General features: G+C 36.7%; 1 protein-coding gene across 1 annotated transcript in view; it reads left to right on the forward strand.

The window, feature by feature from the left end:
- The first annotated feature begins 17,423 nt into the window (after positions 1-17,423).
- The window catches only part of RALYL (RALY RNA binding protein like), an 867,550-nt gene continuing 862,157 nt past the window's right edge, over positions 17,424-22,816 (forward strand). The window contains exon 1 of the mRNA XM_061172228.1: positions 17,424-17,446. The gene's annotated coding sequence lies outside the window, so the exon portion shown is untranslated. The remainder of the gene's footprint in view (positions 17,447-22,816) is intronic.

The raw sequence follows: 22,816 nt of genomic DNA on the forward strand, positions 1-22,816 counted from the left end.
TTTCTTTATGCAGTTATCCTTAACTGCTGGGTAGCAAGGTTTTGATGTAATACACTCATTTTTTGAGGCTACAGACAATTTGCTACTACTAATAAGGAACTGAAATATGTGAGTGATTTACAAGTTTGATAAATTAAATTTTCTAACATATCCATAAAACAGTGTCTGTTTGACTCACGTCTATGGCAGTGCACTTTCTTGAGAAGAGGATTAAAGCTGTTCCTGCAGTTAGCAACCTGGCAACCCTGGGGAGTGCTGCAAGCATTTGAACAGCCCTCTCCCTGCTCTGACAGAAAATCAAAGAGGTAAGAACTGCTACTCTATGTACCAGCAAAACAGAGCTGCCGCTGAGGTCTTTAAGACGCTGAACTGCTTTCACCAACAACATCAGGCCAATTCCACATGATGGATCCCTTACATCTGTCCCTGAAGGATCACTCACTCACCTCAAATATTTATTCAACAAGCATTTATTCCAGTTCTGTGCAAATCACGTGACTAACAGAATTCCAATGCTGGCAGCCACTTCCGATACCATTCCGTTTAAAGGTGGACATTCATGTACAACCCAAGTGTATTTTCCATTAGTGAGTATGATTTATGCCTTAGCAAGCATTTAAATAACTAATGAAGTGTGTGAGCACACGCACCAGAGGTTTAAAGAATACAGAAATAATGCCATAGATTAATTCCAGTATCCCATAGACATCATCACTCAGCTTATTGCCAACTATTATATAGGTTTATTTTTTATTCTATCCACCAATATTGTGTGTGACACAATTAGGGTATATAGTACTCATCTGCTCTCAATGACTTTAGAATCTGATTAGAAAGATAAGACTCTCTGTTTCTCTCTCTCTCCCTCTCTTTCATATACACACACATACCATCACACACAGGGACACATATTGTTAAGTAAGGAGGTAAATAAAACAATGCAGTATATATCCAAAATGAGTGGTACACAGAAAATAAATTTTTTTTTTTTTTACTATTTTTGCATAGTGTGAAAATGTCTGAGTGGATTTTCAACAAATTTCAAGAGTATGTTTGGGACTTAAAGTGCAGGCTATGTGGCATTGATAGAATTCACTTAGGAGTGCCTTGGGGGCAACTGAAAGAAATTGCAATAATGCCTGGAGTAGCTGAAATGTAGTCCAAGAGGCCCATGTGGATGGATGCTATCTGCAACAGACCTGCTGTACTGTTGAGACAATTTGGACTGAGAACACACTGTTTTTAAACGTGAGACAGGAATTAGAAGTCATGAGGGCAGGTGTTTCACTTCGTAGGCATTGGCTTGTAATTGAGCTGCATCGTACATAGGGAACTCTGTGAAGCATACTCCAAAGTAAAGATCAACAGATTTACTTATAACTGTGGGTTATGAATTTCCAAACAATATTGTGGAAGTCAGCCAGACTGTAAGTGTAATGGATTCAGCAAAAGAAAAAATTGCTGTTTGCTTATATGATAAGAGGGCAGCATTAGAACATGATTTTAATTGAATTTGAACCTTTTAAAAATATCTATATTTTGGATTAAAAAGACAAGGAATAAAGCTTCTTAAGACAAGGAAAGAGATACTGAGAAATTCCCTGTTTTAAGGGTTGACTTCCAAGCTAGACTATTCTGTTCAGTTATTATGCTGATGCATTTGTGATGGCTTATCCCAGACTTCAGTTCATTTCACCTCCCAAATTCCCAAATGTCAATCAAGCAGTTCCTTAAAATTTACTTATCAGTTAATTTTGTTGTTTAAAAAGGGGGATATGTTCCTTTTCATAGTATAACTTCTAAATATACAATTCACCAAACTTCAGTTTCACTGAAAGATCATGTTACCCATTCCTTTTCAAAATCACACTGGATCCATCTCTCCAACACTTTTTTTCAAATCAAACAAAACAAAATTAAAAACCTTATTTTAGTCACTCTTCTTCCCCTCAGGCAGGAATTTTCTTTCCATACTTTAGAGGCTTTCCTAACTACACAGAAACTAACCTCTTTTTGCTATGTTCCCTTTCTGGGCAACCACTCAATCAGTTTTATTTTTCAGTTCACATCAGTTAGGGAGCCTTCCTTTGCATATAAGGAGAATATTCTACATTCTTCTGCCAAGGTGTTCCTCTTAAGTGTGTGTATGAAAATTACGTGTGTGTGTATGAAATTAGTTTTGGCTGCTATGTATTACAAATACCTAAAAGCCAAAACCGAATTACAGCTTTACAGTAGTTCTCATTTAGACGAGCACAAAAAATACTTTTTTGTGTTCATTGTTTTGTAATGTCCTTATGGCTCCGATTTGAGAATAAGGTATGTAAAAAATGGTGTCCGCATAATTTATGTCCTTGATTTTACCAACTTTTTATATCTGACTAATTTTTAGCATCATAATGCAAATACTATAGAAAGTATGACAGATTATAAATATAAGCCTACTAAAATATAGAAATTTTGTTTAAAGTTTCTACATAGACATTATAATGTGTAACAGTTGAATTACAAAACCTGTGTTATTTTTCAATGATTGGATTGAAAATGTGACTTTTCTGACTAAAAAGATTTTTTTTCATAAGACAATTTTATTATTTCTTCATAAAGCAGGAATGTTTATAATTATCCTTTTATATCCATATATTTTACCTTATATATGTTGACAATTAGTTTCTGCTGACAGGGGGTGGAAATATTTTTCTCTTTTGATAAATGAGCATCATATTTGAAAACGGTATATATATCTACTTGTTTTATAAAATTATGTGAGCCGCTATATTCTAATTACAATGTTAGTCACCATCAATAATTTTATACTCTAATAATATGGTTCTTTAACATGCCAATATTATTACTGTTTGCAAATATTCTAATGAGTTCAGTCTTTCCTTAGCATGTACATTCTTCTTTTTTAGAGAAATTTCATTTAAGAGCGATTCATGAAACCTACTGATTTTAGGTTGGTTTTATACTGCTACTTGCAGCTTACATTTAAACTGACTATTGGTATCATTATAAACTCAAAGAACATGCTGGCTATTTGAAGAGATGCAGAGATAGGCAGTGGTAAAGAAAGGAATACATGAATAGCAATGCAGTTCACTATAACTTATATCCCACTTTGGGAATTCAGCAGGAACAAAGTAATGAGCATTTAAAACAAGACACAAAAAACCTTACACGTATCTCATCATTATTTTAAATTTACAGGAAAATATCTTAATTTTTTCTAATAATTAGTCACATTAGAAATTTCCTATCATTTTTTTTTGATAAATAATCTACCTTACCAGAGTTTTCATTTATAATTAACTTGTGATTATCCTTGGTAATGGGAAACTAATATAAAACAGACAGAAAATATATTGGTAAAGTTCAAATATCCATTTTTATTCACCTTTCTTATTTCATGTTTGACTCAAAAAATGCTTTTAGCAATTTTGTTGAATTTTAAAAAATTTCTTTACTCAAATTTTCTGCAACTTTCAGACCATTTGGTTATTGAATAAACAAACATTAGTGCTACTATTGCAGTTCCTGTGCTACACACCAATAAATATAGTTTAAAATTCTCAAAGACACAGAATCCCTGTTCTTTTATTTCTCTCAGTATCTGGTAACAGATTTGTATATTTGTGAACACTATGGTTGCCTTAATAATACCTAGTCTCTTCTTTGTTAACAAATCCTGATTTTCTTAAAGTGCTAGTTAAACATAGTCACTTTCCTGGCTTTCCTTACCTTTTTGCCTTTTGACCTTCTCTCCTTCCTTCTGACTAGAAGGCAGATATGAGTAGAAGCAGCCATTTTGGTACCAGGATAAAAAAAAGCCACAGTCTCAGCACAGCATAAAAGACCCATAGAAGACATTGGGTCCTTGAGGACTTCTTGAGACAATGCCCCAGCCCTGGAAAACTGGGGTGTTAAAGAAGGACAGTGTAAGAGAGAATTGGCAGCATTCACACCTGTAAATCATTCTTGCTGCCATTAACTGAATCCAGGTACAAAAATAACTTCCTTATTGATAGAGATTCTGAAAGTTGGGTAGAATATTAAGTTTTCTCAGGTGTTATCTCTTTTAATTTGGCACAAACATTCATTAAGACACTTAAGTGTTAATTTTGGTTGCTGAATATATAGTCAAAGGCAAACAACAAATCTTTCAAGTTTGTTTTCATGTTAAAACCAAAACGTATGATATATCAGATTATGCCACCTGCAAAGTTCTGCAAGCTAAGTTAATTTTCTGGTAAGAAAGCCTTAGTTTGGGTGTATTTAATAACTCTCTTCTTATTCTAATTGGGTAATGTTGGTAAATTTAAATGAAATTTAATTTCTCTAAAATGTGTTTGAAGATATTTTCACTGCCTGCCTCCACCACTTTCCGAGAAAGATAGTACAGGCCTTGTTATTCATGCCAGCTTTGGTACTGTTTCAATTATCTCATGGTTCAGGGAGTTGTTGGGTTTTAAATGGATACTCCCGCTATGGGAAATGGCTGCTGTTTTTCACCATATTTTCTCTTATCATCCACAGATAATTAGTTCTGCCTGACAAAGCACATCACAAGGGACAACTCCATGGCTTTCATAAGCATCTCAGCAGTATCTTCCTTATGGCTAATTCTTCCTGAACCTGTTTAAAACTGCTTCACTCTAATTATTATTCCTCGTCACTTGTCCACACTCTAAACATAGGCAGTATTAACAATATATGCAGCAGATATCCGCATGTCATCTTTTTAATGTTCCTAGATATTTGTATAGCAGGAAATTGGGGCATTAAAAAACAAGCCTATTCCTCTGACACAGCATCTATACTCATACACCACCACTAGAGCCCTGAATGGATCATTAATGCATCTTAAATTCCTAAATATATTATGTCCTCCCACACTTTACATAAACTGAGTTAACATGAAAGATAACAAATAGTCTCTCTCATTTACAGTACAGTAAGTTCCCCTACATATGAACCTTCAAGTTGTGAACTTTCAAAGTTGTGAACTTGTGTTCGCATGTCCAATAAAGTAAGGCGTGAGTGAAATTGCAGCTTGCCCTCCATCTCCTATTGCTGACGATCCTTCGGCTCTACCATCTCCCATCTCCTCTCACTCCTCCAGTCAGTAACTCTTCTTATCTGTTCACTCAATGCCAACCCCTTTGCTCCCTTCTTTTACTTTGCTCTTTAACTTAGACTTCTGAAAATTTAGTCTCTCTGATCTCTCCAGGTATTTCCTTTGGAGGCTCATCCCTTCAAAGAACTTCTGCTCTCAAAATCCATGGCAATTACTCTCAAGACTGAAGAAACAACTGGGAAATTTAGGTTATAAAAAGCACATTTTTCTTATTACCCCGTGAGTAGTTCCATTTGTGTAGCTTGCTCTCACTTCTAGCATAGTATGTCCCCAAACTAACTTAATAAATTTTTCCAACACTAGTCCCAACACCAACTTATCCCGCTGCCTTTTTTTTTTTTTAAACCATGATACCTCTGTTCTTCCAGGAAATAGGTGGCGTCAGATTATCTTTTCTCTTTTCTTCTCAATTGTCCAAAATCTGGTAGTGAAACAGCACTTAAAACATTGACCAACTTAAACTGGCTTTGCCTCCTTAAATAAGTTGTTGATTAATCAAACCTTGAGTTATTTTATGGAGACCACACTGCTCATTTTCCAAACCTGGATGGCCCAGGAACCAAGAACCCTCAGTCTATAGAACTCAGAAATGTTGCCACCAGAGCCCCCATACAAAGAGGTCTTTCAGTATGGAAAATCTGGCTTCCAGCAGCCCAAGTAGCTTGATTACTGATTTGAGGTCACCAATCAGCTTCTGCCCCTAACCCCTTAAATTTTGCCCTGAACCCTGGATCCAGGAGACAGATTTGAGAGCCTTGCCGCCTGTCTCCTCAAAATAAAGCTCACTCTTTGGGCTTCCCTGGTGGCGCAGTGGTTGAGAATCCACCTGCCAATGCAGGGGACACGGGTTCGAGACCTGGTCCTGGAAGAGCCCACATGCTGCGGAGCAACTAAGCCTGTGCGCCACAACTACTGAGCCTGCGCTCTAGAGCCTGCGTGCCACAGCTACTGAAGCCCGCGTGCCTAGAGCCCGTGCTCCGCAACAAGAGAAGCCGCCGCAATGAGAAGCCCGCGCACCGCAAGGAAGAGCAGCACCCGCTCGCGGTAACTAGAGAAAAGCCCGCACACAGCAACGAAGACCCAACGCAGCCAAAAATTTTAAAAAAAAGCTCACTCTTTTCTCAAAAGCTGGAGCCATAGTATTGGCTTCTATGTGAGTCTGGCAGTGAGCCTTTGCTCTGTAATAGTAGCAAAGTAATCTCAACTCACTTCTAAACACCTCTCTAGTGACATTCTTACCACACTTGTTGGTTCCCAAACTCAGGAGCTTCCTGGATGAAATTCAAAACTCCTCCACTCCCACCCCCAGAACACGAAGGGCAAGTAGAGTCCAAAGAAAGCCGGGAATTTACATGCGAGGCTTGTTTTGGGGCGGCTGCAAGACTGGTAGATGTCTGCACCTGCACACCAGAATCTTAAATGTTTATATAGAGGCTTTAATGGAGTTCAGTCATGTATACAGTACAGATTGTTCTCTCAAGGCTTCCTCCTTGAAAAGGCTTTTGATGTGTGAACAGTGCGTGGAACGTACATTACAAAGCGGGGATGGGGGTGAGAAGCCTCCAGCTTGTGGGTCACCTGGTGGTCACGTACCCTTGAAGACCTCCTCCAACAACTCTGGTGAGGTTTTTCTCTCAGGCATGGAGAGCAGTAACAAACCCTTCTGCAGCTGTGATGTTCAGATTACACAGTTCTCACCAATGAGATATTTTTAGAATCTTTCCAGTGCTTTTCTTCATATCATTTGCTTCAGTACAAAATCACTTCTCTCCCTTGAACACTTAGCAACATTTTCCTCTCTTGACCGCTCTCACCTTCTTGAAACTCTCTTAGCTTCCATTGCATTCTGACAGTTCCTTTGCATTCTTAAATGTTGGGAGCTTGTTCAGAGCTGGAAGTAACACTGTCTGAGTGTGAATTCTGGCTCTGCAGAATGGTGTGTAACCATGGGTAAATCATATCACCTCTCTGTGTATCTATGCCATATGGTCATTATAACTTTAACTGATTTTATCCATATTTATTAGCTCTGGTTAGATCACTCTCCTGAGCTCCAGATAAATATTTACAATTATGCAATGGAGATTTTCACTTGGATTTTTCACAGACATCTTCTTCCCTTCACTCTTTATTCTCTTCTCCCTCTCCCTCACCTGTCCTCACCTGTTCTCTATACTTCATCCTACGTTTTAAAACTCCAGATTATCCTATAAGCTCTAGCTTGGCTGTAACCATATGTAGGATATAAGATTAAGTGCTGGGAGAGAAGAGAACAGTGAAGGTGTAAAGAAAAATGCACCAAAGACAGAAAGAGAGATAGAAAGAGATCAAGCACAGGCAGAATCTGTAAATGGCCGTACAGCAGCAATTGGAGATCCTTCATCTAGAGGAGTGCACTGGGTATAGTAACTTGCTTCTTCTATCTTTGTCTTCCCAGCATCGAGCACAGTGTAGAGAGCATTGCATGTCTGAAATAATGTTCACTTCCATGAGTGAAAGAAACTCATGGATAAGCAAATAAATAAATGAATAAATAAATAAATGATGGTACCCATGCCTCTGAAAATTTTTGCTCCCTGGCATTTTATTAGCATCTGATCGCAAATAGCAGCATCTACAAAAGCAATCTAGTCTTGGGTAATTACTACCAGAAATAAAAGTTTCATAATATTATTGAATGGCTATTTGGAACAAGCATCTTGCACTGTCAAAAGGATAATGATAAGTAGCCTCATTCAATAAGCACATGGACTTGGATACTTCTGGGAATGCTTTTAAGCTCAACATCCTGGCAGATCCCTAAGAACGCAGGTCTGTTCAACATCAGAGCTGTTTTTTGTTTGGGCTGCATATTGAAATAATTGTCCCTAAAAAGGTTCAGGCCCTTGTTCATCTTTTTTGTTTTTTCCCCTTGGCAGGATTCTGGATCTTCATAGAATGCGGAGCCAAATTATTCAGTGCTTTTTTAAAAGCAAAAAAGTTGTACCTATATATGGGAATCTGCCCTTCATCACACCACTTTGGAGAAGTGTCTTGGTTCTGCATCTCAGTGAAATATACATATCAGGCCCTGGATTCTAACAGAGAATATCATTTCTGCTGCCTGAACACCTGGTATCTAAAGCATATGGATATTTATTCAACAACAGCCTCTATCAGCACTTTAGGCACTTGTCAAAGAATTCAACCATGATTTGACTATGATCTAGTACTTGGGAAACGCTTGCTTGAAAATCTGATATTTAAGAATGTGTAGGGAACACATTAACTGTCCATGACTCTACCTTCTCAAAAACCTAACCCTGCATGGTTAGAGCATAGAAAGAAAACAGAATCCTGCAGAAATGCTTTCACCAAGGTAAAAATTAATGTTAGGTCCTTAATTTTTATAGAAGGACAATATAAAATATTTATTTGAAAATGGTTCTGTATTTATTACAAGAGAATCATTACAAAGATATTGGAATAAAATCCTTTGAGATCTCAGCATTAGAATAAAGTTAATCCTTCCTGGTGAATTTGTGTATTTCCTTGATCAGTCAATGAGAACAAAGGTACAGAGAGAAATGTAATCCCTTGTTAAAGAAACTGATGCCAGGTACCTGGTACATTGGTTTCTCTGCAACTTTTGAAGATATTTTGTTTTATCAAACAAAATCATGCTTCTTAAAAAATTGAAAAAGAATGAAATAGGATCAATAAACAAATATTTTATTGAATTTAAATATTTTAGTCTGACTTGAGAATCTTTACATATGACATGCTTTGATTCCATCTTAGTTAAATTTGACTCTTGAATAAAGAAATCCAAGTCTGAATTTTTGAATGTCTTTTATGATCCATATTGTAAGTGTTTCCTGGAGAAGAGAACTGAAGCATGCGTTTCTTTGTACATTTTCACAGTCACGTTAACAAAGTTTCAGCTCTGAGATTATTCCGTCAGATTTTCCCCATTATGCATCCCCAACCTTGCTTGAATAGGTTGAAAAAGAATTCTACATATTGCTGGATAACTGCAAATAGTCACATACTTTAGTGTACCAAAGGAGCATTTCTCTAACACAGAATAAATTTATTTCATAATAACAAATGAATGTCTTTATAATCATTATTTAAATTGTACATGGCTTGTAGGATATGAGTAAGGAAATTGTATAAGTTTTAATAGTCTATCTACCTCCCTAATCTGTTTATCTATTTAAATGTTATACTTGTCAATTCATTGTCATAGCCACTGGATTTTGTGGTTGATGATGATAAAAATACATTATATATAACATTTAAATTAGCATATAATTATGAGGTATTATGCTTCAAGACTCTAATTAATGTCCTTATCCTGAATAGAAGAGATTCTAGCTTTATTGGTAACTATACTCAATTCTAGGAACATTTCATCAAACAACAGAGAAGGTTGTTGGAAGAAAATTAGGAGATGCATTTCTTTTTGACAAAATGATATCGACCAAATCTCTCCTCCTCTGCAAAAAGGAATGTAATCTTAATGGGAAATTTAAATTTAAATTTCCTATCTTTGTTTTCTCTTTGCAAACTTTCATTTAGTGTACTATAATATTTTGATAATGGCCTTTTCAATTAATTGTGCCTCCAGTAAATGTCTGAAGAATGTTTTTTGATTTATTCTTATAAGCTTTAAATCATGCTATATCTTTGTTTGTACAAATAACAAAAAAATACAGATTGTAAGAAAAATAAGTATCAAGTTTAAATATTACAATTTGTCTGGAATTTATGCATTTTTTTTTAATCTCCTGGGCTTTGAATACAGTTGATTTAGGGACTACTAATAGAACATTCTGTTTAAGTTTATTTTTATTTAAAAAAAATTAGTTACCAATTCTTCTTGAAAACAAGCAAAAAATGATGTGTATCAAATTTTAATGAAATCTTTTTATAGTTATGTGACAATAGAGAAAAGCCCTACGTTTGATTTTCTGTAATTTGTAAAGATAAATGCATCTGAAATTGGCACTCATGCAAGAACATGTGAGTACTTATAATGAATGGTGAGCTACTTTCCTGTGATGTGAAGCTTAACTGGAATGTTCATGTATTTATAAGTTTGTAGTTTGAAATATTCATATTTGCCCAGTGGCCTACTAGTAGTTCATTATACTTTTATTTGGAAAGCCTGTGTTTGATCCTTGTTATTCTTGTCTCTGGAGTTTTAGATGAATAAAATAACAAATAATTTACTACCAGAAGCCAAGCAGACAAGGACTGTGATCTTTTCAGATCTTAACATGTTTGACCTCTCTCTACACTGAGGAGGGAGATATCTATAAGGGAAAAAAGGAATCTGGGGAATACAGACATATAGATATCACATACATAATTGACTATTCCCTAAAATCATTTTTTTTTTACCAAATGTCTACTAGCACATTAGCTAGTACCAAAGATTTCTATTAATTAAATAAAGTAAAAATCAAGGAATTAATGTATTACTATGTTCTATCCCCTCCCCACATACACACTCTGAATATGTATAGGAAGATAAAAGAGGTCCAAGTTCTGAGATGATGGAAAAAGGGAGTAGAGAATATCAGAGGAAATTAAGAATATAAAACAGAAAAATTATATAAAAACAACATATTGTTTCAATGAGACCAAAAAAAGAATCTGGAAAATACAGATCGATACATGCCACAAATTATATTTAATTATTTCCTATAATCATTTTTTAACCAAACGTCTATTCACACATTTGTTAGTACGAAAAATGTTCATGAGCAAATACTGATTATTTAAGTGTCCAACTCTGGAGTAAGAGGCTTACAGTGTACGTTGTCACATAATTTGTCAGCATAAAATTATTTTATTATACTTATCTGGCTTGTGAAAACTCTTCATCTCATTTCTAGAAAAATTTTGTTTTCAAATGTAAGCTTTATGTTAATAGAAATAAATAGCTTACTAAATTTCATAGAAATTAAAAGTGCCTCTTTTATTGACAGGAGCTGGTTAATAATAACCAACAAATCTCATGCTTTCATCTCTTGAATGCTATAATCCTTAAACAAACAACAAATGAATAACCCTTACCTCAAAGAAAAAAAAAAGTACAGTTTAATTAAATTAATATTGATACTTAAAATCCAGATCATCTCTAAGCCACATGTTTTAAAAATTACAAGTAAACAAAGATTAAAAAATCAACGGGAGAATCATACCTATAGCTATACAACTATATCACTCTACATAAAGGAGCTACTTCATAACTCTGAATTTAAGATCTTGTGGACAGACAATAAAATGTCCATTTTTTTCTCATACATCTTCAAGATTTTTCTCTTTAGGCAAAATTATTTTTCCCATGAAACCATACTGTCTTCTGTTGCCAGTCTGGGTCATAGGATAAATCAATCTCTTGATTTTTAAACACAGATGAAGATAGCTCTTTCTGGTTTTCTCTCTCTCTCTTTTTAAAAATGTTACTTCCTCCGGTATACAGTTTTGTTAACCTCAGCAAGACTGTTTTCTGGAATTTTCAGGCAACATTTAATTTCACCAAAGAAACATATTGTAAAGTCTGCAATATTTTTCTAATGTACTTTTTGTCACATGTCTTTTAGGACTCTTCTGTGTGACCCAAATCTGTCCAGTGTTTGCACTTGTCTTACATTTCTCATGTATTTTGGGGGAGATTTTCCAGGCCCCCCGCCCAATGCTCTTGGTCTCACAATTTCCCTTCCTCCCTCCTTCTCTCCTCTGTCCTTGCTTCCTCTCGTCCTTTCTTTCTATTCATCCCCCTCCACATCCCTCTTTGTCCTCTGTATTCTCCTCCCCTCCTGCCCTCCACGCACTATCACTTTCTCAGTTTCTTAGCTGTAGTGATAGCACTTTGTCATTAAAGTTACTTTTCTCATTGCTAGAAAAGTAACAAAAGCTCTTCTGTTCCATTTTTTTAGTCCAGTGTCCCTGAGCAGAGTCATTTAGAATCTCAGTTTCAATTATGAAGATTTTAAGACAGTATATATGTCAAGCAACTAAAACATAGTAAGCAGTTATTAAATGGCACATATTTTCCCTTTATGATGTTTCTAACTTGCATTTTGTTTTGTTTTGCATAAATTCCCCTTCTTTTTTGTTCCCTTCATGCTCCCTGTATGCTTATATTATATTAATACATAATAGAGTGTTTTTAAATTAACTTAATATTTTAAACCTTTAGTACCTTTTCAGAGGCACATTCCTGGCTCTAGGATTACCACATTTTCATCTTTAACTCTTCAAATCTAAAGAGATATCATGGATAAATTCATAGCTTCTAAATTTAAAAACTGATATATTTTATATCCTCTTTAGAATGCATGATTGCCACATCAGTAATCAATGAATAATAACAAATGGTGCAGAACACTGAACATGTCATGTGCTGCTCTTTTTCCTCTCTGTGCCTAAAGTGTATTTATCAGGAAGCTCATCAGGGCTTTCTTGTGTACACACTGTCACTTTTGCTGGAGGTCACTTTATCACAGAACTACACTCAATCTGTTTAATGCAAAATAAACACATTCAAAGTAAGAATATTAATTAATAGACACATTAATTTGTTTTAAATTAATTTTCTTAGCATATTTTATTAATTTTATATGGAAATAGTTATGAGTGTACATGAATCATAAGAAATTTTGATATGTATTTTTCTACACATCTGATTTTTTTGGATTCCACAAAATATGTGAAGAATAAAATATATATTAAAAGTTAAATTACACAGAAATTTTGATAGTTCTTTCTTCCTTATTTTACTCATGCCATGTACACTGCTACTGTTTATTTTCATATCTTCTAATCACTTTCTTTGATAATATGTACAAATTATTTGATGAGTTTTGGTATTTGCAGTTCCTCCAATAGAAGTACTGGAAAAAGTAAAGGAAACCATTCAAACTTGAAAGAGACACATAAGTGAAGTATGTTCATAAGCAGGGATTGGAAATATAATGGGAAAAAAAATAAAATTAATCAAAAATTAAAATCAGTAAATTATGAAAAAATTATCAAGCAAAACAGAAGAAAATGATTTGAGGGCATTGGATGTAAAAGTGTGCATTGAATCCATGATATTGTAGCACATAATTTCTAAGTGTATATTCATATGTAAAATATATGTATGCATATATGATTCATGTATTTCAATATTTTCTAATGGAAAAACATTGAGATTATGTAGCATAGATTTCAAAATAGATTTTTCCTTAATCATCATTATTTGTCTGTCTTATTGTAAATTTAGTATACTTTTTAGTATACTTTTCAAATATGAATCTTCCATAGCTTACTTCAGAATGGATATAAAAGGGCACAGTTCACAATTGCAACTTTACTTTAAAAAGTCTCTATCATTAACTCCTGAGGATGTGACCAGGAAGTTCATGACCATATTTTTTGTACAGATCTTTGCTAAAGAAAAAATTAACCCCTTAATCTCTGCTTTTGAGGAAATTTCATTTCCTTCTCCATGTGTTTTATGGAATCAAAAAAGTGTATGAAAATATGTGTGTTACTAACTTGGGAATAATATAGCCAAATCAATTCCCACAAATTTATTTTAGATCTACTTAATTAATTAGAATATCATGCATTTATTAATTGGCATCAGTAGCAGTATTTGAAAATATTTAGTATCTTTCATGTATTTTTTGGAAATACTTTATTCTAGCTCTAAAACCAGATAAAAATTTAGTCCAATTCCACCTCTAATACTAACAATGGAATGCTTGACAAATTACTTAAATCCTCTGACTTTATTTTCCTAATCTGTAAAATGAGTATAATAGACTCAATGTCATACAGCAGTAACAAGAACTAAATGAGAGGCTATGCTCAGTAAATACTAGTTGCCTTGGTCTAATTTTGTTTACTCTTGGTTTTAATATGGTGATGCAACTTAAAAGATAAAAATGGCAAACTGGAAATAAAATAAATGGAATATTTTGAGCACCTTACTGTCATTACATAAGTAATGGGAAAAGCCAGGGAGGATATTGACGTCTCGCTTTTTCTTCAGCAGAACTGCATTTAACATAAAGGGGAGTCATTTTATTGAATAATAAAAGCCTGGCAATCACTGTGATTGGCTGACGGCCATTACTGCAGTGTAATTCTAAACAGCTTGTTTTTCAAAGTTTTTCTTGAATAACTCTTTAAAACCTAGGCATTGCCCAAGCTAGTTGAAGGGTTCAAAACTCATTTTTAAAGTGGAGTTTCTCAATACTGCTGTAAAAAAAATGCATTAAACAGTATTTTCTTATTAAATGATTAGAATCAGATATTTTTTGACATGGGAGGAAAATTTTGGAAAATTTAGCAAACAAAGGGTTTTATGGTAGGGAAGAATTAATTAATGATTAAGAGAAGAAAAAGACCACATTTGAAGAGATCTTTTTTTTTTTTTTTTAAAGAAGCCCCATGTATTTTACAAGTGAAAAGCACAATATTTGATCTATACTATCCAGCTTAAAATCCTGTCATTTCTGAATGGAACTCAACAAGGCTTCCCAAATTACCAGATCCACTTTGATGCATTCATCTTTCTCAGTCAGTATTTCTAATCAGCAAATCTCACTTTAAAGTAAGTATAATAAGTGGGTATAGAGTTGGCAATTCACCAAAATAAATATTTAATAATATTTTAATGGTTATTTTAAATCTCTTTTATTTAAATTGAGATTAATACTTTATTTGGTCAATGAATGCTGAACCGGAATGCTTGAGAAATATCTTTGCTGTTGAAGCTCCCTATAGTGGATGTGTACTTAATTTTCAGAATTGTCCAGGCTAGATCATGTCTGGTGGAGGCATTTTATCTTAAATGTCAACATTGGAAACATTGAGATAAAGATCAGGGGCAGAAACCTGTGAACTGCAGAACTGTGTCAATTGCTCATTCTCAAACATAGCGATGCCAATTAATGCCACACAACCCAGATTCAAAGCAGCACAGGGAAACGGTCCTGATATTAGTATTGCACAAAAATGAAGAAAAATAGATGTGTTCAAGCTCCCAGAAAACTGATTCTTTAACAGGAAGCAATAGAAGAATCCCACTGCATCCAGCGATTGGCTGATGGAATCTTTGTTCAAGCGATAGGCATCCTAACCAGATGCTAGGTGGAGTAATCCCTCTCTCACCCTCACCTTCACAATCCACAGCTCAGCCACCTGGGCTCTCGCGGGCTGCGCCGCCGCCTCACTCCCGGTGCACGTCTCCCCCTCTCGACCGCCAAGTGCTCACTCTCTCCCAGGGAGCATTTACACAATGGACTCACTTGTTTCCCTGGCACCTCTCCTTTGACTTCCAGCCCCAGCCCACAACTTGGGGAAGAGTCTGGCAGGAGCCTCTTGCCGTGGATCAGGGACCTTACAGAGGAGCTTGGAAGCACGCGCGCCCACGCAGACAAAACAAACAATGCCTGGTCCAAGAATGAATAAATTAAAGACACCCCCGCCCCCGCCCATCGCTTTGCAACCTGAAGAAAGAAACCCCGGACCAGGTTGCCTAAATGAGAGATTTTGTTTTGTCTTTCAAACTGCAAACATTCCTGTCTGACGACGGCAAAAGAGATGCTGTGGGTTCTGTTGGCAATAAAGATTGACGGTGGCTTTGCCCGTGACAACGCCCCCCGCAGCGCGCTGAGGCAGGTTCCCTGAGAACCGCGAGGGGGAAGCGCAGATCTAGGGGGAGGGAATGGCAGAGGCCAAGGCAGTTTAGCAGGGATGAGAAATGGGAAATCAGGGGGGAAAAGAAGACTGAGTTCAGTTGGGCTTTAATAGTGAAACTTCGGGAGAGAAAGGGATGGGATCTCTCCCCAGGTAACTACTTTGAGATGAAAAATAGATGAATACACAAGCAACAACAAGTTTGAGGTGAGCAGCAAGTTGTTCACTTCCTCCCAGGCGTTTGATCAGCATCCCCCGAGCTGCCCCAGAACACGCGCTCCCCATCGGAGGCGGCGGCCGCGGCAGCAGCCGCAGCAGCAGCAGCAGCCACAGCAGCAGTACCAGCGGCAGCTGCGCGCCTCCAGCCCAGCCCCGCTCGGCTCCCCCTCTCGCCGGCGCCCTGCCTGTCTTGCGTGTGCGTGTGCGTGTGCTCAGCCTCAGCGTGAGGGGCACCTGCTCGTCCGGGCTCACAGCGGAGGCATCCTCGCCGGGAGCTGCAGCTGCTGCCGCCCCTGGTGCTGCCGCTCGCAGGCGCCGGGCTCCCCGCCGCCGCCGCCGCCGCCGCCTCGTCTGCTGGAGTTGGGCTCCGTGGGGCTTCCCCCCTCGCAGCCTCGGTCCTTCCTGGCTGCCTGCAAGTCAGCCTGGCTGCGAGTCACGTGTCAGTGCCTGAGGCAGAGACTGAGAGAAAAAAACGCGCTTCATTCCTTCTTCCACCGCCATACTGTATTTTATCCTAAATCTCATTTTTATTCCAACATTTTACTCCCTCTCGGTGAGTACCTTCTCAGTGGCATTCGTGTCCTATTCTTTTTTTTTTTTTTTGTCCCTTTTTTGTTTTTGTTTTTTGTTTTTTTTCTTTTTTTTTTTTCCACTTCTTTGATTACTGTTTATATTTGGGAAAGCTGGAGGAGCATGGTTTTGAGCCTTTTCCTGAATCCAAGTTTTTCTAGCATGCGATGGTTCTGTAGACAAGGCGCTGTGTCTGGGAGTCCGCGGCGACTGTGCCCGCTGGGAGCGACTCCCAAGTCCAGCAAGATATGCAACTGGTTTGAAGGAAAAAGCGATGTGAAGTATGGTGCCTATTTTTTTTTCCTTTGTAAAAATAAAAAGCATGTTTCTCTTTTTTTGGCATACTCTTTTTCTGATAAGATTTTTGTATAGGTGGGATTTTACGGCAGTGTTTACAAGTTTGTGGTTTTGCAATACTGGTACAAACCACTGAGCAAAGACATGAATTTTCTATTTTTGTGCCCTTTTTGGAAGCCGGGGAGAACAAATTCGTTTTTTTCCCTCCTGTTTTTGATACCCATTGATAACATGAAACTTTTCTTGCAGCTGGTTACTGGGATTATTTTTAAGCGAATACTTTTTTCCTCCTTTAAATTAACTATGACTTTTGCACATCTGACTTTTTTTAAAAACCGAGATAATTTTATGAAAGATATCCTGATATCTATATCTATATTATCCTTTCTTCCTCCCCCTCCCCTCCCCGTAAATCAATTTTCAAATGATGGCAGTGGAAGGTTTTTCTGGAAAAAAAAAAAAAAAATGAAGTGCGGTTTGGTTTCCTTGTCAACGGAGGATGAAGTGAACAGCTGAGCAGCTCGCAGAGAGCAGGTACTTGGTCCCCTTGGAGGCGTTTCCCGGGTTTGTAATGGCAACACTGGTCCTGGCAAAGAAATCTCTGTGTGTGTATGTGCGTGTGTGTGTTTTGTGTGTTTGTGCGCGTGTGTGGGCGCTCGCGGCTCCGGGCAGTGTCCGAGCCCGGGGTGGGGAAAGCCGTGCCGGGAGCTAGGGGAAGCCAAAGTCAGTCCCCGGCCTCGGGCTGGTTTTTAGATGTGCGCAAAATACCGTCCCTCCCTCGGCTGCGCCCAGGTCGTCTCCGCAGCGGGCGGCGTCTTGCGCCCCGGGCGTCGCCGGCCGGGGACGCGGCAGCCGGCGGGCCCTGTAAGTTCTCCGAGGGCCACTTGCAAAGCAGCAGGGGCGAGGGGCGAGGATGTGGCTCGGGCCGGCCGGGGCGGCCCCTACGTGCGCCCGGGAGACTGGGGGAGAGAAGCGGCAGGGGCGTCATCTTCCGAAGGGGCTGGCTTCTAGCCACGGGGCCCGGGAGCTCGAGACCTTTCCAGATCCCTGAGGCTGGCAGCAGCCCCCGCAAGCTCAACTCCCGCTCTTCCTGTTTGCATTGAGTAAACAACGCAGTAGGTCTTTCCCAGCCTGTTTTGCTGGTTCCGAAGGGTTTGTCTTTTTAGCGGTGCCGTCTTTGGATTTTTTCTTTCCCTGTTGTGTTGCTTTGGTTTTAAGTGCCTGGCGCCTTCCAGGGTGGGGGGGAGATAGTTACTTTCTGTGATGGTCAGTTGGGTTTAATGTTGAGGACGAAACTGTTAGTTTGCATGAATGAGACTACACCCATAAGGTTGAGTGTTAAAGGGACAATGTGTTTTCCCTCTTTTTAACCACTTCATGGTGGTTACAAAGGTTTTTTCCCCTGAGAACCGGCCACAGGACAGGACTAGGTGTTGGTGATGGTGGTAATAGATTTTGGTGTGTTGATAGCATTGCACAGAACTCAGTGCTGAATGTAGTCTATGGAGTTTATGATATTTTATGATTGTCCTGTTACGTTTCCAGTGTAATCTGGTACTACTTTTTGGAGATGTACCACAGTTGGTAATAAAAAGCCTTTTCTGTATTTAACACAGTGATAGAATCTCCTGGAAAACTTGATGGCCAAATTAATTCTGTGTTGTCTAGAGGCCATTATTTAAAAGATTTGATTCTGAAGCTTTGTATAATTTGGATTCTGTTAAAATAAATATAAGGCAAGTGAAATAACTTTTACTTCTCAGGTTAAGTTTTCTTCTAGGTTATAAAACTAGGCATAAAAACTAAATCCAATATACAAAAGGGCCCATAACAAACATGTTAATAACATACACTATGGATTTTCAAGCAAATATTTAAGTCTGCAAGCTCAGTTGGTGGAATGAAGTTTTATGCCTGTATTTCTTTACTCTTTGTGGTGAAAGAAGAGTGCAAGTGATCATTTATCTGCAGAAGATTAAAATTTATTGTAATATTTAGAAAGCTATATATTTCTAAATTCACAATGCACTCTCTCATTTCAGAGGTCTTTGGAAGTAGCAGTGTGAGTTACTTTTGTACCCAGGGTAGCTTTTCTCTGTTTAGAAATTCCTGTTGCATGTATACACCAGACTTGACATCCTGAAGGGCATAGTTCAAAGATTTGACACAAATATTATGTAACATAGCTGTAAATTTTGATTTTATTGCTGTGGTGAGCACTCAACTAAAATGCAGTCTTTCGTATGGTTTAAACAGCCAGCAAAAACATTTAAAAAGCCCCTTGCAACATTCTGTGTTTTTTAAATCATTTTTATCATAATAATGTATGTAAGTAGATATGCTCATTTATTTAAAAATGCAAGACAATGCATGTGTGTAATATTTCTTTGCAGGGTGTATGCACTGTAAGTCATTTAGTTCTTTTAGAAGAGAGAGACAGTGAGTGAGAAAGGAAAACTTGAGTAATAATACCAGAATTTTCGTTAAGAGGAGCATTTGCTTCCCTAAGATGGAGGTAGTTGTGTCTTAAGATTGGTGCAGAATGTAGACGGTACTGTGTGATGTTTCCAAATGAGATTAAAACCATAATGGGGTGGAAGAAGATGTTCATAGGATTTCAAGTGGGAATAGATATTTAGTTGTGCAAATATTCTGTAAATAAAGATCACGCTAAGAACCTTTAGTCATATTAGGTTTTCATTAAATATTGATTGTCCATTATATTACATACTTATGTTAAATTTCTATTACATTGAAATTTTGAAATTTCCTCCTCCATGAATTATATTGGGAATTCCACAACTCTTTAAAAAACTGGTCACCTGGTCTGTGAGTGTTTTGGTTTAAATCTTTGAATGTGGTATCCTAGAGTTAGCACCGCCTACTGGTTTCTCATGGAAAAATAATATTGTTCTTAAATTCAGTAAGCAACCTACCCTGATTCTGATGAACTTAATCATGCAAATTACTTTTTACTGCTTACTGAGAGGAAATAAAAAATGTTTCGCTGGGAGAGAGGGTTTGGGGTGAAGGTAGAGGATGAGAGAAAGAAGACATATAAGATTAAATTGGCTTCTGGACGACTAACTGACCTTAAGTTATTTTATTATCTGCATGCAACAAAGAAATAGTCACAGATTTTAAACAACCTGCTGAATTTGCTAGAACTTTTCTAGGGGATGCCAAAATTTGGACATCTTGAAAAATCCTGTATTACTGAATTAACTTTACATTTTCTGTCCCAGTCTTGAACATTGTAGAGAAAAAAAACCCTACCTGGAGTTCTGTCTTGAGTGTTTGGTCTGTCCAAGAATTTTTAAATGAAGAAATTTTAATCATGAAAAGTAAACATTTAATTATTTCTTATTTTTATCCTTACATGATTATAAGCAAGCAGGTAGCACACTGATTTTTTTCTTAGTGTGCATCAAGCAGCCACACTGTGGTGGTGTTAGATATAAGGGGGAAAAGTTTCAAACACATATTTATAAAGGCACTCTTAATTACAAAAGATATATTGCCTTTTTAAAAAAAGATAGTCGGTTTATTTTCTAATTTTTATGAAAGGCTAGTGGTTAAAAGAGCTACCAAATTTGTGCAAACCAATGATGCTATCAGAATGTGAAAATAATGGAATAGAAAAAGAGTGCACATACATTTGATATACAAAAAAATTATATTTTCCTAGTTAGAAAAATCGCATGCTATACGGATAATTGTTTCTTAACTAAAACAGTCATGTTTTTAAAAGCAGCTAGCAAGAAGTGTGTGGAAAAGCTCCTATATCTGTTACATTCTTGAAAGCATTTGACTAGAGTAAATGCTTTGCCTACTGTTTACAGATATTGTAAGCACTAATTATACAGTGCATCAAATCGAACAAAACTCTACACTGGAAGTAGAAGAGAAGTGAAGTGGGTATTTAAAATTGTTTGCGTGCTAAAAAGGAAATTGAAAATATTTTACTTACAATTTAATTAATTTATTCTCCTCTCTGACTTTTCAAAATTTTATTTTTAAATGATGATTAGCTGTGACTTTAAAAAATACAGCTATTTTCTTCACTTCTTTTATCACATTGCCATTAAGAAAATTCTATTTTGTGTATGAAAAACTGAGGTAATGTTGAAATGTATTCTTCAAGTTGTTTATGGAGCTCCGGAAAGAAATTAAAAACTAATTTAAAAAATTCCTTACTGGTCTGAAGTTGTTGTTATTATTTTCTAATTGTTTCATTATTATTATCATTTGCTGCTTCTAGTGACATGCATAAATACCTTTAAAATCCTATTTTCTTAATTCGGTATGACTTTTTAATACATTTCGGTAATTGACAGTGGCAACAAACTTTCACATTAGTGACAATGAGAGCAATTAGTTTTACTATATCATGATTTTGAGAACAATAATTATTAAATAAAATTTAAGTAATAGTTTGATTTCTGAATGTACCAAAAACTAGTTACATATTTAGCAAGTCTTACATAAATGTCTGTCATCACTCTTCTTTTTATTATTAAGTTTTGACATCTAGAATACATATATATAACCCAGCTATTGCCAACTTTTAGTAGTTTTGCTTTTTCCTGTAGCTTTTTTAGATTTTCAAGAAAATATTGGGGAATTTTTTTGTTGTTTTGTTAGACTCTTGTTAAATAGCAAACTCACATTGTGGAAAATTGATTTTGTGCTTTTCTAATTCTCCCATAAAATTAAAGGTTTTTAATTTATGTATGATGCAGTTGTTCTGGGACTGCATTCTGGAAAATATAGAGGTGTTGATTTCCTTTTTCTTTCCATTCCTAGGCATAGAGAGGGCAGTGGGAGAACTTCAGTTAGTGTTTAGGATAAATGTCTTCTGGACTGTCCTTGGAGACTCCGCAGCTGGGGTCAGGACTGCAAGATTTATTTCTTGGGCCGTGTATAAATCTAAATGGAGAGGAGAATTATAGCGGAGATCATGGGAACGTTATCCTGCTTTTCTGAAAGATGCAATGGAATGCCTCAATATGCACCTTCATACTAAAGAAAAACTAGAGATTTTACTTGCATCAATATGTTTCATAAAATTACATATGACTCATCCATCTATCTATATTTTTTTTTTCTTGCTTAGAATAATGTAGTTGAATATTTTGTTTAAACTTCAGCAGTGGAAATTAATTGCATTTGTACCTAATCCATGTATTTAGAGAAAATATTTATACACATTTTGGTAGCCATATGCTAAATTATAACAGGAGCAACATATTTTTGAGTCAGTTTGGAAACTGTTAACAGGCTGGAGTAGGGAAAGGCTACTTTTTCATTAAATCAAGAAGAGAGGGAAAGAAAAGTAGGACTACATTTATTCATGTGTCAGATGAATGCACTTCGATGTGTCCTTCCCCTCCATGAGTGATACCATCATTTTTATATTTTTGGGGAAACTGAAAGTTGGAGAGATATGTAATTTGCTCAAGGCTCCATAGGTAGTAGAGGGACAAATGATAGGAATGTCTGAATTGACACCATGTGTCTCTCCTTCTGTACAGGGATGCTCCATTTGTAGAGATGAAATGTTTGTTTCCTTTTACCTAGCATAAAACAACTGCTATATATGTATTCTTGGTACATTATTTAAAATGACTGTATTTTGGTAAGTTTTTACTACTGAATGCTGCGGCCAGAAATAACAGAAAATGGCACCATTTACACAGAGACTCTTTACTGGTGCTGAAAGGGCCTTCAAGTGACCATGCCATCACACAGCTCTCCAGGACTGTAGGATTTTCTGAACAGACCCAATACGTGGACATTTGTGAGAAGCCACTCATGCTCTGTGGTCAGGACAGAATAGATGGTTCTGTGTCTACGGTGGCTTTGACGAGGTTGTGGGAAAAGCACTGCACAAATATTTAGTAC

This window comes from Eubalaena glacialis, chromosome 17 (genome assembly GCF_028564815.1).
Source record: "Eubalaena glacialis isolate mEubGla1 chromosome 17, mEubGla1.1.hap2.+ XY, whole genome shotgun sequence".
NCBI lineage: Eukaryota > Metazoa > Chordata > Mammalia > Artiodactyla > Balaenidae > Eubalaena > Eubalaena glacialis.